Source organism: Dasypus novemcinctus, chromosome 8, assembly GCF_030445035.2.
Source record: "Dasypus novemcinctus isolate mDasNov1 chromosome 8, mDasNov1.1.hap2, whole genome shotgun sequence".
NCBI classification, from domain to species: Eukaryota; Metazoa; Chordata; class Mammalia; order Cingulata; family Dasypodidae; genus Dasypus; species Dasypus novemcinctus.
Window position 1 is genome coordinate 91,688,719 of NC_080680.1, and position 14,469 is coordinate 91,703,187.

At 41.3% G+C, this 14,469-nt stretch overlaps 1 protein-coding gene across 8 annotated transcripts in view; it reads left to right on the forward strand.

Moving 5' to 3' along the window:
• Positions 1-419: 419 nt before the first annotated feature.
• MAPKAP1 (MAPK associated protein 1) overlaps positions 420-14,469 on the forward strand; it is a 304,477-nt gene continuing 290,427 nt past the window's right edge. For 3 of the 8 annotated variants that reach the window (XR_011649456.1, XM_004463397.5, XM_004463398.5), the window contains exon 1: positions 457-729. The gene's annotated coding sequence lies outside the window, so the exon portion shown is untranslated. Of the gene's footprint in view, positions 730-1,583; positions 1,763-14,218; positions 14,287-14,469 lie in introns of those variants that run through there. The other 5 variants (XM_058302370.2, XM_058302369.2, XM_023590213.3 and 2 more) reach the window with 4 other exon arrangements.

The following is a 14,469-nucleotide window of genomic DNA, read 5'->3' on the forward strand; positions in this document are numbered from 1 at the left end:
ATAACTATTATTTTCACTGAGCTGCTAGTAATTGTCAGACACTGTGCTGAGTGTATTTCAGGCATGATCCCATCCGATATATCACAGCAGTTTTCTGAATTGTAATTATCGCAATGGATGGGAAAATCGAGGTTCAAAGATGGGAGGGCACAGAATAAGTTGGAGTTGGCATTTGAACCCAGAGACGAAGGGGCCTCATTACGTCATTTCTAGGATGACCTCAGGGCTTCTCTCCGTGGAGGTGAGGAGGGATTCCAAGGAGGATGCGAGGATGCTACAAGCTGATTTTGGCCCGAGGTGCCAGCATCTGCAATCCAGGCCTTTCCCGGGTCCGGAATAGTGGCGCACATGCGCACGGCCTCCCGTTCAGCCCCGCCCTACCGGGTGGGCGCTGGTCCTTGCTTTCGGCTCTAGGGCTTGCGCACTCGGTTCCCAGCCAGAGGCTCCTTCCCGGTCGGGGACTTCCGGTGCGCTGGGGTGCGGTTCCGGGTTGTGGCGCGACTCTGGGCGCCAGTGCTGCTTCTCTGCCCGCCAGCTGCGGCAGGCAGCAGGGGCATGAGGGCGGGCCCGGGAAGCGGTAGCTGAGCAGGCTGGGAGGAGCGTCGGTCCCCCAAGGATCTCAAGAGTGCGGAGTTCGGGCAGGGACCAGGAGGCGCGGGGGGAGCCGGGCTCTTTCCTCTGAAACGTGTCCTGGGGCCGGCCTGGCCCGCTGTGTGGGAGCAGCTTCAGGTAAAGGTTGCCCTAGCCGCTGGCTCACTCGTTCGCCCCTCTCTCACTCCCCCGCGCCGGCGCTGTCCAGTTGGCCTCGGGTTAGTCCCTTGCTTCAGTACCCGGGATCATCCGTTTTCCTAGTCCTTACCAAAACCGGGGGCTGCCTTGAGCGTAACAGCTGATTGTGTTATTTGGGAGAGGAGAAACCAGTAGGTCTGGTAGGGAAGTGCGGTTGGCCCGGGCAGTTTCTGACCCTACACTACGAAGCATTTGGATGTCCCATCCTCATAACGTGAAAATCAAGTTTTTAAGGCATTCCCTATGGTCTCTGGTTCCTAGCGCCTTTTCTCCCCATCATCCCAAAGGTTAAACAGTCTCCACAAACCGTTTTTTCCTAGCTAGGGTGATCTTGGAACTTTGATTTCAGTTTTTCTGTTTATGGAAAAGGCAAGGCTGAAACAGACAGAATAATTGTTACTTAAACCCGGGTATTACTTTAACTGGAGACCCAAAAGTTGACTGAGAAATTGGCTGAAACTTCGTTCTGAATGAATGCAAGTAGTATTTGAAATCCTTTAATGGCACTGCTAAAGTTATCCACCAAAATCAGCAAGGTCTCAGATTTCCCCAGGTGTTAAAACAGGGAGACAGGTGTCTACACACATTCGTTGTCTTTTTTTGTTTGTTTTTTTAAGTCAGCAGTCTCATTCCATTTTTGACAACAGAAGGGGTGGATCCCTAATGTTAAAACCCACTGGAGCAAGAAATCAGGCATTATGTTTTATTTCTCATATTGTATAAACTCACACAAGGTGCTCAGTAAATGTTTGAGTTCTTGTTGAAACACTGATAATGGTTTTCATATTTTTCAGTTTACACACCTGCAAGCTTGCTTCCCCTTCAACTATGTGCTCATGCCTACCTTCAACTACCATGTATGCAGACTACACTCTCATTCCTCCACACCTCCTTATCTGGCTACTGGTTACCTCTCCAGCTACTCTTGAAAATACCCCCCCTTTAATTACCTTACCCTGATCCATTACTCTAGGTAAGTTGGATCTCAACTCATGACCATTGTTTTTTTGGGTATATTTTCCCTGTCTAGAAGGTTCTGTCTATTGAGATGCTACCCGAGGCCTAGATGAAGCTGGTGTCCTTCAGCCACTCTAGGACTACTCTCTGGAAATGCTTCTGTAAAAGCACTTATTATTATAGCTACTGTAAAAGCACTTATTATTATAGCTACAATTATTTTATTTAGCAGACATTTACTGAATACAGATAAATACCCAGCACCATACTAGGCACTGGGAATATAGAGATAAATCAGTCCTTGCCCTTAGGGAATACAATTTAGTGAAAAGATAAGGAAATTAATACTTACAACACAGAGTGATAAGTACATTGTGTGAATTGTGTAAGAGTTATATTTGTGGTGGCACAGAAAGGAAGGATTCATCAACTCTTGAGGGTTAGGATATGGCCAGGGAATGCTTCATAGTGTAGGGAAACCAAGTTTTAGTGAGTATTCACTATGTTCTGGGTATTATATGTAGATTTTTCTTGTTCAGTCATTTAACCTCATTTTACAGATTAGGAAAACTCAGGATAAATTCACAGCTGGTAGGAGACAGCCAGGATTCAAATCCAGGACTATCTGATGCTTCTGTCTCTGCTTTTTATCCCATTATGTGCCTTTCTCACACCATAGCTTTTTTTTTTTTTTAAATATTTTTAAATTTTTTATTTATTTCTCTCTCCTTCCCCCACCCCCTATTGTCTGCTCTCTATGTCTGCTTGCATTCTTGTCAGCAGCACTGGGAAACTGTGTCTCTTTTTGTTGTGTCATCTTGCTGCATCAACTCTCTGTGTGTACAGTGCCACTCCTGGGCAGGCTGCGCTTTAGTTACCCAGGGTGGCTCTCCTTGCAGGGTGCACTCCTTGCGTGTGGGGCTTCGCTACATGGGGGACACCCCTGCGTGACATGGCACTCCTTGTGCGCATCAGCACTGTGCATGCGCCAGCTCACCACACGGGTCAGGAGGGCCTGGGTTTGAACCCTGGACCTCCCTTATGGTAGGCGGATGCTCTGTCAATTGAGCCAAATCCACTTCCCCATAGCTTTCTTTATACAAGTACACATAGAAATAACTCTGCAGGAGAGAAAATAAGAATGGAGCTGAAAATCCTTTAAATGTATAGAGAGGATGGTAGTCTTCCAAGGCTAGAATATTGTAGGTAGACCAGCTAAACTTTGAATATGGGCGGGGAAGACATTCTGTAGAATATAAGTATGTACTCTGGATTCATTTCCTAGTTCCTTCTCTTACTAGATATGTGACCTTTGACAAATAACTCCAAGCATCATTTTCTTCAACTATGGAGCGGTTGGGATGGGCTGAAAATACTGACTTCTTGGGATGTTGTGTTTAATGTTACGATAGATAAAGAGCTTGTTACATGGTAAGGTCCCTCAAATGATACCTATAAGATGCAAAGGGGTAATGCTTGTGGCATGGTTTTAGAGTGTTGAATAGATCACCCTAAGTAAAGCTATTGCTTCTTTCATTGGGGAAGAGGGGATGCTAGGATGTAAAATTGTAGGGATAGTAGGGAGTCAGAGTCATGATGGCGTTGAGTACCAGGCAAGAGAAGTAGATTCCAATTTCTGCTCACAACTTTTCCAGTTAATAAATATTTGAGGAACTATGATTGATTTTGCAGTACCAGGCAAAGTCCTAGACCCTGGAAATACAAAGAAACCCAGTCTTTACCTTGAGGTTTCTGACATTCCAGTGGGAAAGAGGTGAACTTTAGTAGAATACGCCAGGTATTAAGAAATCCCCATGAGGTATCATGGCGTACAAAGAAGGGAACTAATAAACACTATGTGTCAATATTGTATTAAATGGATTATCTCACTTATTCCTGTAGGGGAAGGTTTTATTAGTGTCCTGATTTTACAGATTTAGGAAACTAATACACAGAGTACTTAAATTACTTCCTCGAGGTTATATAGCTTGTGGAGCTATGAGATGGGGGATTATCTGCTAAACTTTAGAATCCCCACTTTCATACTATATCATATTGCTAGTTATTTATGATGTGGATGGGCACTGTCTGGAGAAGCTCCAGAGAGAAGCGTTGACTTCATGTGCCTGGCACTGTGCTAGGCAGTAGGGACAAGTCAAATAGATGTGGCCTCTGTACTCAAGGAGCTCATTGCCTAATCTATCACTTTTTAAATATGTTTCTTTTTTGGAGAGTGGGGGAATTAGTTTTGCTTGTTGACTCATAAGTAAGGACTTTAAACCTAGAGTTCAATGGATTTATTATTGTGGTCTGAGAAAATCTGCTGGAATTCTGTTATTCTGTTGTATAGGCCATATTGTTAAGGACATGGCTGTAGATACCAAATTATTTTTGTGAGGATTTCTTTCCTATTAAATCCCCTCTCCTGCCCCACTACCGTGGGAGGTGCTCTGATCTTGTTTTTGGCTTGAGTTGAAGTTTTTGAGAAGTTATGACTCAAACGTTAACATGGTTTAGCTTGTGTTAAAAATGATTGGGCACTTATATTTCATTCACTATTAAATACTTTTGTATACCTTATTTAATCTTTATAATCTTGAGAGATACATGGTACTAACCCTGTTTAACATGAGTAGCCTAGGATTTAGTGGTTAAGTTGCTCAAGAGTCACATAGCTAGTGAGTGATAGAGCCAGAAGTATTGGTGAAAAATGAATAAATAAATATTTACTAACTCAGTTCTTTTTTGAGCATCTACCTCAGGGGTCTCAAATTCAGATGCCCAGGGTATAACATAATGAGTAGAGAGGGATGGACTGTGGTGAACCAAAGAGCATATGATGGCATAGGAAAGCAATCGCTACTCAACTGATTATTGCCATGTGAGGAAGTGGGACCAATGTCCCTTGAGCATCTGATTTTTTTCAAGAGATGTTAGAAATCTAGTTACTAATTTATTTAGCATAAAACTTTCCCATTTTAAAAATTTTTGTGAAAGGCAAAACACATTTGTGGGCTATGTAAAATCATAGGTTGCCTGATTGTAAACTGTGATCTACCTGAGTGTTGAAATTTTGTTACTGTTTAAAGCAGGAGGCACAACCCATGTTACCAGAAGTCACTGGTAAATTGAGTGAGGGGTATTTGTAATTGTATCTTTTGGGGGTGGCAGGATGAATGCTTTTATTATATAAGGCTAAATTTCAGGAGGGGTAGGGTTTGGATGAGGAAGTAACCTTATAATAATTTTGTTTGGTTCTATTAGCACTTTATTATTATTAGCATTTTTAAAGATTTATTTTACTTATTTATCTTTCCCCACCCCCTTGTTTGCACTTGCTGTGTCTTTTTGTGTTCGTCATATTTTTAGGAGGCTCCGTGAACGGAAGCCAGGACCTCCAATGTGGGACGGAGGTGCCTAACACTTGAGCCACCTCTGCTCCCTGCTTTATTGGGTCTCTCATAGTGTTTTTCTTCTTGAGTCTCTTATTGCGTCATGTTGTTGCATCATGTTGTTGCATCAGCTTGCCACCCCACCCGTTGCATCAGTTCACTGTCCTTCTCAGCTTCTTTAGGAGGCACCGGCAACCTCTGCTCCCTGCTTTATTGGGTCTCTCATTATGTTTTCTTTTTTTCTTCTTGTGTCTCTTGTTGTGTCCGCTTTCAATGCCTTCCCATCGCGCCTGCTCACTGTCTTCTTTAGGAGGCACTGGGAACAAACCAGGGGCCTCCTGAGTGGTAGGTGGGAGCTCAGTTGCTTGAACCACATCCGCTTCCCTCTTTTAGTGCTTTAAACAGTACCAGATCTCATCTTATTTCTTTCGGTCCTTTACAATACCATAAAGTGAGTAAGGGGATAATCATAACCTCTTAGTGAAAAAGCTAGAACTCAGTGACTTACAGTATAATAGAAAGTGCACTAGACTCAGAGGTACTTGAATTCTGAATACAGCTATGCTACTAACAGCCTTTTGGTTTTGGTCAAGTCACTTAAAAGTCCTTGGATCTTTTTCTCTGTCTGGATAGTAATGAGAATTCTGATTCACCCCTTGCTGAGGTCCTTTCACAATCCCAGGCTTTCTGATTCTAATTGATGTGCTTGAAGTCTTATAACTGATTACTGGTAGAACCCTGTGAAGAATGGCTGACATCTAAAACACTACAGCTCCTCTCTTGATGGTAGGTAAGGAGCCACTGCTCAGTTCTTCCGTCTGTTCTCTGTTACTTCTTCTGGGAAAGGACCTTGACAGGCCAGGTGCTCCCTGAATGCATACGGTGCTTTGTTATTCTATATAAACAAGATTGAAAGGGGGCATGGAGACACCAGCATAGTGGGAAAAATACGGTCGTTCCCAGCCCAAAAAGTTTAATTTGTTTTTATTTTAAAACCCAGCTTCCACAAGGTGAAAATTGAAGAAATATTGGTCTTTTAGATACTGTATTAGTTAGCCAAGGGGTGCTGATGCAAAATACCAGAAATTGGTTGGTTGGTTGTTTTTTTAAAGACTTATTTTATTTATTTCTCTCCCCTTGCCCCCTGTGGTCTGCTTTCAGTGTCCATTCGCTGTATGTTCTTCTGTGTCCACTTGCATTCTTGTCATGTGGAACTGGGAAACTGTGTCACTTTTTGTTACGTCATCTTGCTGTGTCAGCTTTCCCTGTATGCGGCACCACTACTGGGCAGGCTGTGCTTTTTTTGCGCGGGGCAGCTCTCCTTGCGGGACATACTCCTTGTGCATGGGGCACCCGTATGCAGGGGACACCCCTGCATGGCACAGCACTCCTTGTGCGTGTCAGCACTGTGCGTGGGCCAGCTCACCACATGGGTGAGGAGCCCTGGGTAGCGAACCCTGGATCTTCCATATCATAGGCGGATGCTCTATCAGTTGAGCCACAACCGCTTCCCTGGTTGGCTTTTATAAAGGATGTTTATTTGGGGTACAAGCTTACAGATACCATGCCTTAAGTATAAGTTACTTCCCTCACCAAAGTCTGTTTTCATGAGTTGAAGCAAGATGGCTGCCGATATCTGTGAGGGTTCAGGCTTCCTGGGTTCCTCTTTTCCAGGGTCTTGCTTTTTTGGGTTCAGGGTTTCTCTCTTCCCAGGGCTTGCTTCTTCCTGGGCTCAGGGTTCTTCTCTTCCTCGGGCTTGCTTCTGTTTTCTCTGTGAGCTTACTTCCTGGGCCTCCAGCTTAAGACTTCAGCATCAAACTCCAACATCAAAACCCCTCAACTCTGTCAATTGCCATGCCTTTTATCTGTGAGTCCCCATCCAACAAGGGGTGGGGACTCAACGCCCTAATGATATGGCCCAGTCAAATCCCTAATCATAACTTAATCATGCCTAGGTACAGATCAGATTAGAAACATAATCCAGTATCTATTTATGGAATTCATAACCATATCAAACTGCTATAGAAAATTTCTTACTCTGTTATAAAAGAAAATAATATGGAGTATAAAAATGAAGACAGTAAATCCTGAGCAGTCATTCACAATTTATTAACTCTAGTTGGCAGCAATTTAGATATATTGGGGAAATAGATTTAATATAGAAAATACAAAATTTGCACCCAAAGAATAAAACAGTTTTAAGTAAGTGAAAGTGAGAAAAATGGGAGAAACCACTTAAAAAACAAAACTGAAATTAGAAACAGCTAGAAGGTATGAGAATAACCATTGGAATTAAGTTACAGTAATCACTTGTAAAATAAATGGTCTATTATGTCACATTTACTCCTAAATATATATAGTCTTAGATTCCTATACTTGAGTATACTTTTATGAATATGCTTTTATTGATGCAGACAAAATGGACTGAATATGTAGAACTTAAAAAAAATATCATTTTTCAGTTCCTTGTGGACTCATTTTAAGTTAAGATACTGTATTACAGGGAAGTGGATGTGGCTCAAGTGATAAGGCCTCCGCATACCATATGGGAGGATCCAGGTTCGATCCCTGGGACCTCTGGGTGAAAAAGAGGAAGGGATAGTGTGCCTCCGTGGTGAGCCAGTGCCCACTTGGTGAGTCAAGTACCAGCACGAGTGCCTATGTGGTGAGCCAGTGCCCACATGGTGAACCAGTGCCCGCTCAAGTGAGTCATGCAGCAATGTGATGATGCAACAGAAGAGAGGAAGGGGAGAATCAAAGCAAAGCTCAGTGGAGATCAGGAACTGAGGTGATGCAATTGACAAGGAACTTCTCTCTATATCATAGGTCCCCGGAATCAAATCCCTCTGAATCCTAGAGGAGAAAGATAAGAAGAGAAGACAAAAATGAGAAATAGATACAGAAGATCACACAGGAATGACACAGACAGCAAAAAAACAGGGTGGGGGCAGGGGTGGGGGCAGGGGTGGGGACAGGGATGAGGGAGGGGAAAAATAAATCTTAAGAAAAAAGGTACTATATTATAAATAATACCGTTTCAGTAAAGAATTGGTAGAAAGTTGTTTGAAGGAGTGATTCTCTTTTTAAAAAACATCTTTCATCTAAATGTCAGTTGCTGATGTGCAGACGTGAATTTTTAAGCAGTATGAGGGGTTCTTCACCAGGGGTCCATGGAAAGATTTCAGGGGGTCCTTGAACTTGAATTGAAAATTCAAAAAAACATTCTTGTAGGGACATGTTGGTGCAGGTGTGATATATTTATTAGTATTGCGTGGACTTAGTAAGGGGTCCGTGGAACAAAAAAGGTTAAGAACCCCGTGTGTTAGACCCACTTGGGTTTGAGTACTAGCTCTGTAAGTTATTAGCTATGTGTTCTGAACATTGGGGTCAATAATGCCAATCTTATATAGAATTTAGGATGATTAAATGAAACAATTTATGTAACTACTTAATACCTTGGTGCTTCTGGAGAGATGCAGGTAACAGCATTCAGCCACACAGGATGTTCAGGATGTTCGTGTGTATGTAGTGTGACAAGCATTGGTTCCATGCAGTGGATGTGAAGAAGTGAGATTCTTTTTCATGTCTGGATCATGAAATAAGTCTTAGTAATTTTTAGTTCTTATTACTTAGTGTATCTACCTACTATGCACTGTTTAGAAAAGGATTTCAGAATGATTTTTTTAGGCTATTAAATAAATTGATCTGCTGGGTAACAGTCAACACTTTCAATTGTATATATTACTTTTTTGAGCTTCATGGCTCCCCTCTGAAGTTGTTGGAACACGTAATATTATGTTGTCCCTATCTCTATTATACAAAAGATGAAAGTGAAACTTTTAAACATAAAATAGTTTAAGGTATAGAGCTACTGATAATGGCAAAGCTAAGACTTGAACCTTTGTTTTTTAACGCTAAATTCAGTGATTTTGCCACTGTTCCATGCTTCTCTAGATTTGGATATTGGAATTGACCTGTCTTAGGATCATCATCAACTATGAAACTTAAACTTATTAATTTAAATAGAATGCTTGCAGAAAATGTTTAGTGATTATATTGTGAGAGTGTTTAGTTTCAGGTATAACCTTATAATATGGCAAGCCACATGAGGCAATGTTTAAAGATTTAATAAAACCCAAATAATACTCGTAACTAGTGTGATATAAAAAAATTGAAGTTCTTTTATGAATCCCAAAGAGAAGGATTATGTTTTTGAACCAGTCCATTCCTGTGTGTATGTGGCCTTTTGACTGGACTGCGTCAGTGAGGCCTGAGCCAGTTTTTTTTTTTTTTTTTTAAGATTTATTTATTTATCCACCCCCCCAGTTGTCTGCTCTCTGTATCCATTCACTGTGTGTTCTTCTGTGCCACTTCTATTCTTAGCAGTAGCACCAGGAATCTGTGTTTCTTTTTGATGCGTCATCTTGTTGTGCCAACTCTCCGTGTGTGTGTGTCGCCATTCTTGGGCAGGCTGCACTTTCTTTCGCACTGGGCGGTTCTCCTTATGGGGCGCACTCCTTGTGCGTGGGGCTCCCCTACACAGGTGACACCCCTGTGTGGCACGGCACTCCTTGCACACATCAGCACTGCGCATGGGCCAGCTCCACACAGGTCAAGGAGGCCCAGGGTTTGAACTGCGGACCTTCCATGTGGTAGGCTGATGCCCTATCCATTGGGCCAAGTCCGCTTCCCCGTCTGTGCCTTCTTGCTGGGTCTGATATAAATGGAGAGAGAGGGAGAGACACACACACAGCACAGATAAAGGAAGCTGCCATTTTGGATCCTGCCATATGAGAGAGGACTTTGTTATCTACAGCTGCATTAAGGCAGAGAAGCCTCAGGAGAGTGAGAGAGGAGACCCAGAAAGAGACAAGCTCTATGCCTGGTGCCCAGCAGCTGAGCTTCAGGAAATGGTAGATTCTGGAGGGAAAGGCAGAGATGGGTGGCCATCTTGGTTTGTCACAGCAGAACCTCTGAGAAAGCATCTCTGCTAATGCCTTGATTTGGACATTTCATGACCTTGGAACTGTAAACTTTTACCCTGAATAAATCCCCTTTATAAAGCCAACCTATTTCTGGTACTTTGCATTGGCAGCCCTGTGGCAAACTAAGACACTGGCAAAGTTTGGTGAGATGGTCATTCTCATATATTGCTGGTAGGAATGTAAATTGATGTAACTTTTCTGGAAAGCACTTTAACAATATTTGTCACAAGACTAAAATCATGCTTCTTGAATTTCTAATTCTACTTCTAGGAAACTTTATTAAAGAAAGAATCAGAGATGGAGAAAAATATTTATGTTTAAAGATGTCCACTGCAACATTATCAAAGCAAAAATTAGAAACAACCTTTATATTCAACAAAGAAGTTAGAGAATTTATGGAAAAGCCATAGAATGGAAATATTATATAACTGTTTAAAAGAATTTTAGTGACATATTAATATGCTCATAATATTAAGTGAAAAAGGATATATAACTACATAAAATATGGTTCCAATTAGTCAAATATATTGCAAAGAAAAAAGATAAGTAGGTGTTGAGTTATGGGTCTTTATATTCTATTTTCCAAGTATTCTGTGATAGACAAATGATTTTATTCTCTGGTAAGTAAATGAGTTTAGCTTAACTTGTTATTAACAAATATGAGTAGAGCCAGTGAACATTATTTAGATGAATTTTCACTAACGTAGATGATTCTGAAGTTAATGTATTATATGTTCAAATTAGTTTTCCTGTCAGTTGTTTTGCACTGAAAATGTTTTTATGTATCTTGACATAATTGATGGTGAGGTTTGCAGATCTTCCATCTTCTCCCTCCAAAAAGTCCTGTTTAAGGCAATATCATGGAAGAAGTCTCATTCATGTTCCATTGCCAGTATCACCTCTTTAGTGACCTTTGAGGGGAGAGTGACTAGGGCTTTGGCACTCGGTCCTTATTTTCAGAGGAGTACATTCTATCTTGGTGAGGCTGGCCCTTGATATATAGGGCTTGTTTGTGGGTTGAATGTTTTTATATGTATGTGTGCATTTCTACCTCACTTTATTTTATAAGAAAAATATTTTATAAGAAAAAAAATGAAAGGTCAAAATATATTTGGATTAAAAATATTTTTAGTAACAGTATTCAGTAAAAGTACGAATATTGAATGGCCATGATGAATTGTTGCCTTTTGCTATTTCCTAATTATTTACTTCATAATTGAAATTGCAGTAGTTTCAGTTTACACAATTGAGTGTGATGGCCAGTTCAGATTTTTTTTTAATTTGCATGGTAATTCTCCCATATACAAAATAAAAAACATGCAAAAAACTTAATGAAGTATTTGAGCTTGTTTGAATTAGGGAAGTATGAGGCAAGATGTTTCTTTTGTAAACTGCTTCTGTCCAAAGCATTCTGTATATTATGAGAATGAAAAATGACAGCACTTTGTCATCTGTTCAAATTGATATTGCACTCTTTGCAATGACAGCTGAAAAGGCCCACAGGTGCCATATAAAGAGGTGACCATGTTGTCATATTTCATTTCGGCATCCCTCTGCAAAGCCATAATTACCTAATTAGGTTGTTAATTAGGAGATTAGCATTTCACTATATTGATAGAATGCTCTTTACTGGTGTGGAGCTAGATATAGATTTGTCTGCCCTAATTTATAATCTCTGCCTATTTTGTAGTTATATATTTGCTTAAGATCCTGGTGTGGGGTAATTCAGTTTACCTGAGAAACAGTTTTTTGTTTATAAGCTAATGAAGCTTTGATCATTGGATAAAAGTTGCTGAGTTAAAATACAAATAGAATTAAAAGGGTGGCCCATACCCAAAATGATGATAAAAATCTGAGTCCATTTAACTTAGGTATTTTCATTAGCATAGGTAACAAACACATGATAAGAATACAAATTATTGGTATAAAAAAAACACAAAATACAAAAAGTCACAAGTGTGGTGTAGATTTATGTCTCCTAAACTAGGCCAAGGAAATAATTTTATTTATTTTTAGTAACAAACCACTATCATTTATACTTGGGACCTAGAAACTATGCTAAATGTTTTGAATGTATTTCTGAGACTGGAGCTTGGCTAATGATCTCAGAATAAATAATATTTAGTCTTTAATTTAGACTTCCATAGATAGTCATCATGTGTCAGGGTTTTTATTTCATTTGCACCTTCTGTCCATTAGTTTGTACTTGGAATATTCCTTTCTCACAGTCTTTGCGGTCCTGAATAATTAGGAAATTTGAAGTATTTCCCAATAACCTTTACTCAGTAGTCTATTTGGATTAAGTACCATTTCCATTGAGTGTGTCTAACTTTCTTTGGAGGGAGGGCAGAGTAAAGTAAAACGATTTTTTAAAAAGTATGTGTGTATGTATTTATTTATTTATTTATCCCCCCTCCCAGTTGTCTGCTCTCTGTGTCCATTCACTGTGTGCTCTTCTGTGACCGCCCCCATCCCTATCAGCAGCACCGGGAATCTGTGTTCCTTTTTGTTGAGTCATCTTGCATCAGCCTCTCCATGTGTGCGGCGCCATTCCTGGGCAGTCTGCACTTTCTTTTGCGCTGGGCGGCTCTCCTTATGGAGCGCACTCCTTGCGCGTGGGGCTCCCCTACGTGGAGGACACCCCCGTGTGGCCGGCATTCCCTGTGCGTATCAGCACGGCACATGGGTCAGCTCCATACAGGTCAGGGAGGCCCGGAGTTTGAACCGCAGACCTTCCATGTGGCAGGTGGAAGCCCTATCCATTGGGCCATGTCCGCTTCCCAAAATGATTTTCATCTCTTTTTTTTAAAGATTTTATTATTTCTCTCCCCCCATGCCCCATTGTCTGCTCTCTATGTCCATTCACTATGTGTTCTTCTGTGTCTGCTTGTATTCTCATTAGGCTGCTTCGGGAACCTATCTTGGGACCTTCCGGAGTGGGAAAGGCAATCATTTTCTTGCGCCACCTCAGCTCCCTGATCTCCTACGTCTCTTATTGTCTCTCTTCTGTGTCTCTTGTCGTGTCTTCTTGCTGTGCCAGCTCTCTGTATCAGCTTCCTGTGCGGGGCGGCATCCCCGTGTGGGCTGGCACTCTGTGTGGGCCAGCTTGCTGCATGGACCAGCTTGCCTTCACACGGAGATCTTGGGCATGAAAGCCTGGACCTCCTATATGGTAAATGGGAGGACAACTCCTTGAGCTTCATCTGTTTACTAATTTTTATCTCTTTTCAGTGCAATTTGCATTATGCATATGTTCTTGGCCTTTTCCAGGTAAGTAAATACAGAGTTTCAGAATGATGTTAAGAGCACCAGTCCCACTGAGAGTGTAGTTGAGTTCCTTTTTTTATATTTGGTTTTAGCTGTTAAGGTTGTAGGAATTGTAGAAATTGCATGTGTGCTTAAGTCTTTTTCCTGCCACAGTTGTTATAAATGAATTATATTTTTGTTTTATATCTCTAATTTTCTTTAAAATAAAAAAATAGAATATTTTTATATTAAGAAAATATTATATGCAAAATCTTCCATTCATTCAGTTAAGCTTTTTGCTTAATTTGTACTCATTCATTTATTGAGTCAGTATTTCCTAAGTATATTTATTATGTGCTAGGCATATGTCTGGGAATTGAGCAACCAAAACTACAGACACAGTCCCTGCCCTCATAGAACTTGTGGTCCAACAAGGAAGTACAACCTACCTTGACAGGTACAAGCTAGCTTGAGAAGTATGGTATGGGAGTAAGGTGAGTTTAGAGGACTCGAAAAGACTAGACAAGTCTTCCTAGGGCAGGTAATAATTCAAGCTGAAGGAGAAAGTGACAGAGAAAAAACTTTTAGGGAAGTGGATGTGGTTCAAGCAATTGGACTCCTGTCTACCATATGGGAGGCCCTGGGTTTGATTCTCTGGGCCTCCTGGTGAAGGCCAGCTGGCTTGCGCCGCAGAGAGCTGAGCTGGCCCAGCAAGATGACACAACAAAGGGAGGTGCAGAGGAGAGACAGTGAGAAACTCAGCAGACCAGGGAGGGGAGGTGGCTTAAGCAAGTGAGTGCCTCTCTCCCATATTAGAGGTCCCAGGATTGGTTCCTGGTGCTTCCTAAAAAGAAGAAGAGAAGAGAAGACAAGCAGACACGGAAGAACGCGTAGCAAATGGATGCAGAGAGCAGACAGTAAGTGTAGGCGGCAAGGGGGATGGGAATAAATAAAATAAATCTTAAAAACAAACTTTCAGACAAAATTAATATATGTTCAGAGGCTTGAGGAAACCGAACGTTCATATGGCTGAAGTAGAAAGAGCTAAGAGGGTGAATGGGAGATGGGGCTGTAGCAGTAGGTATGATTCAGTCATTTTA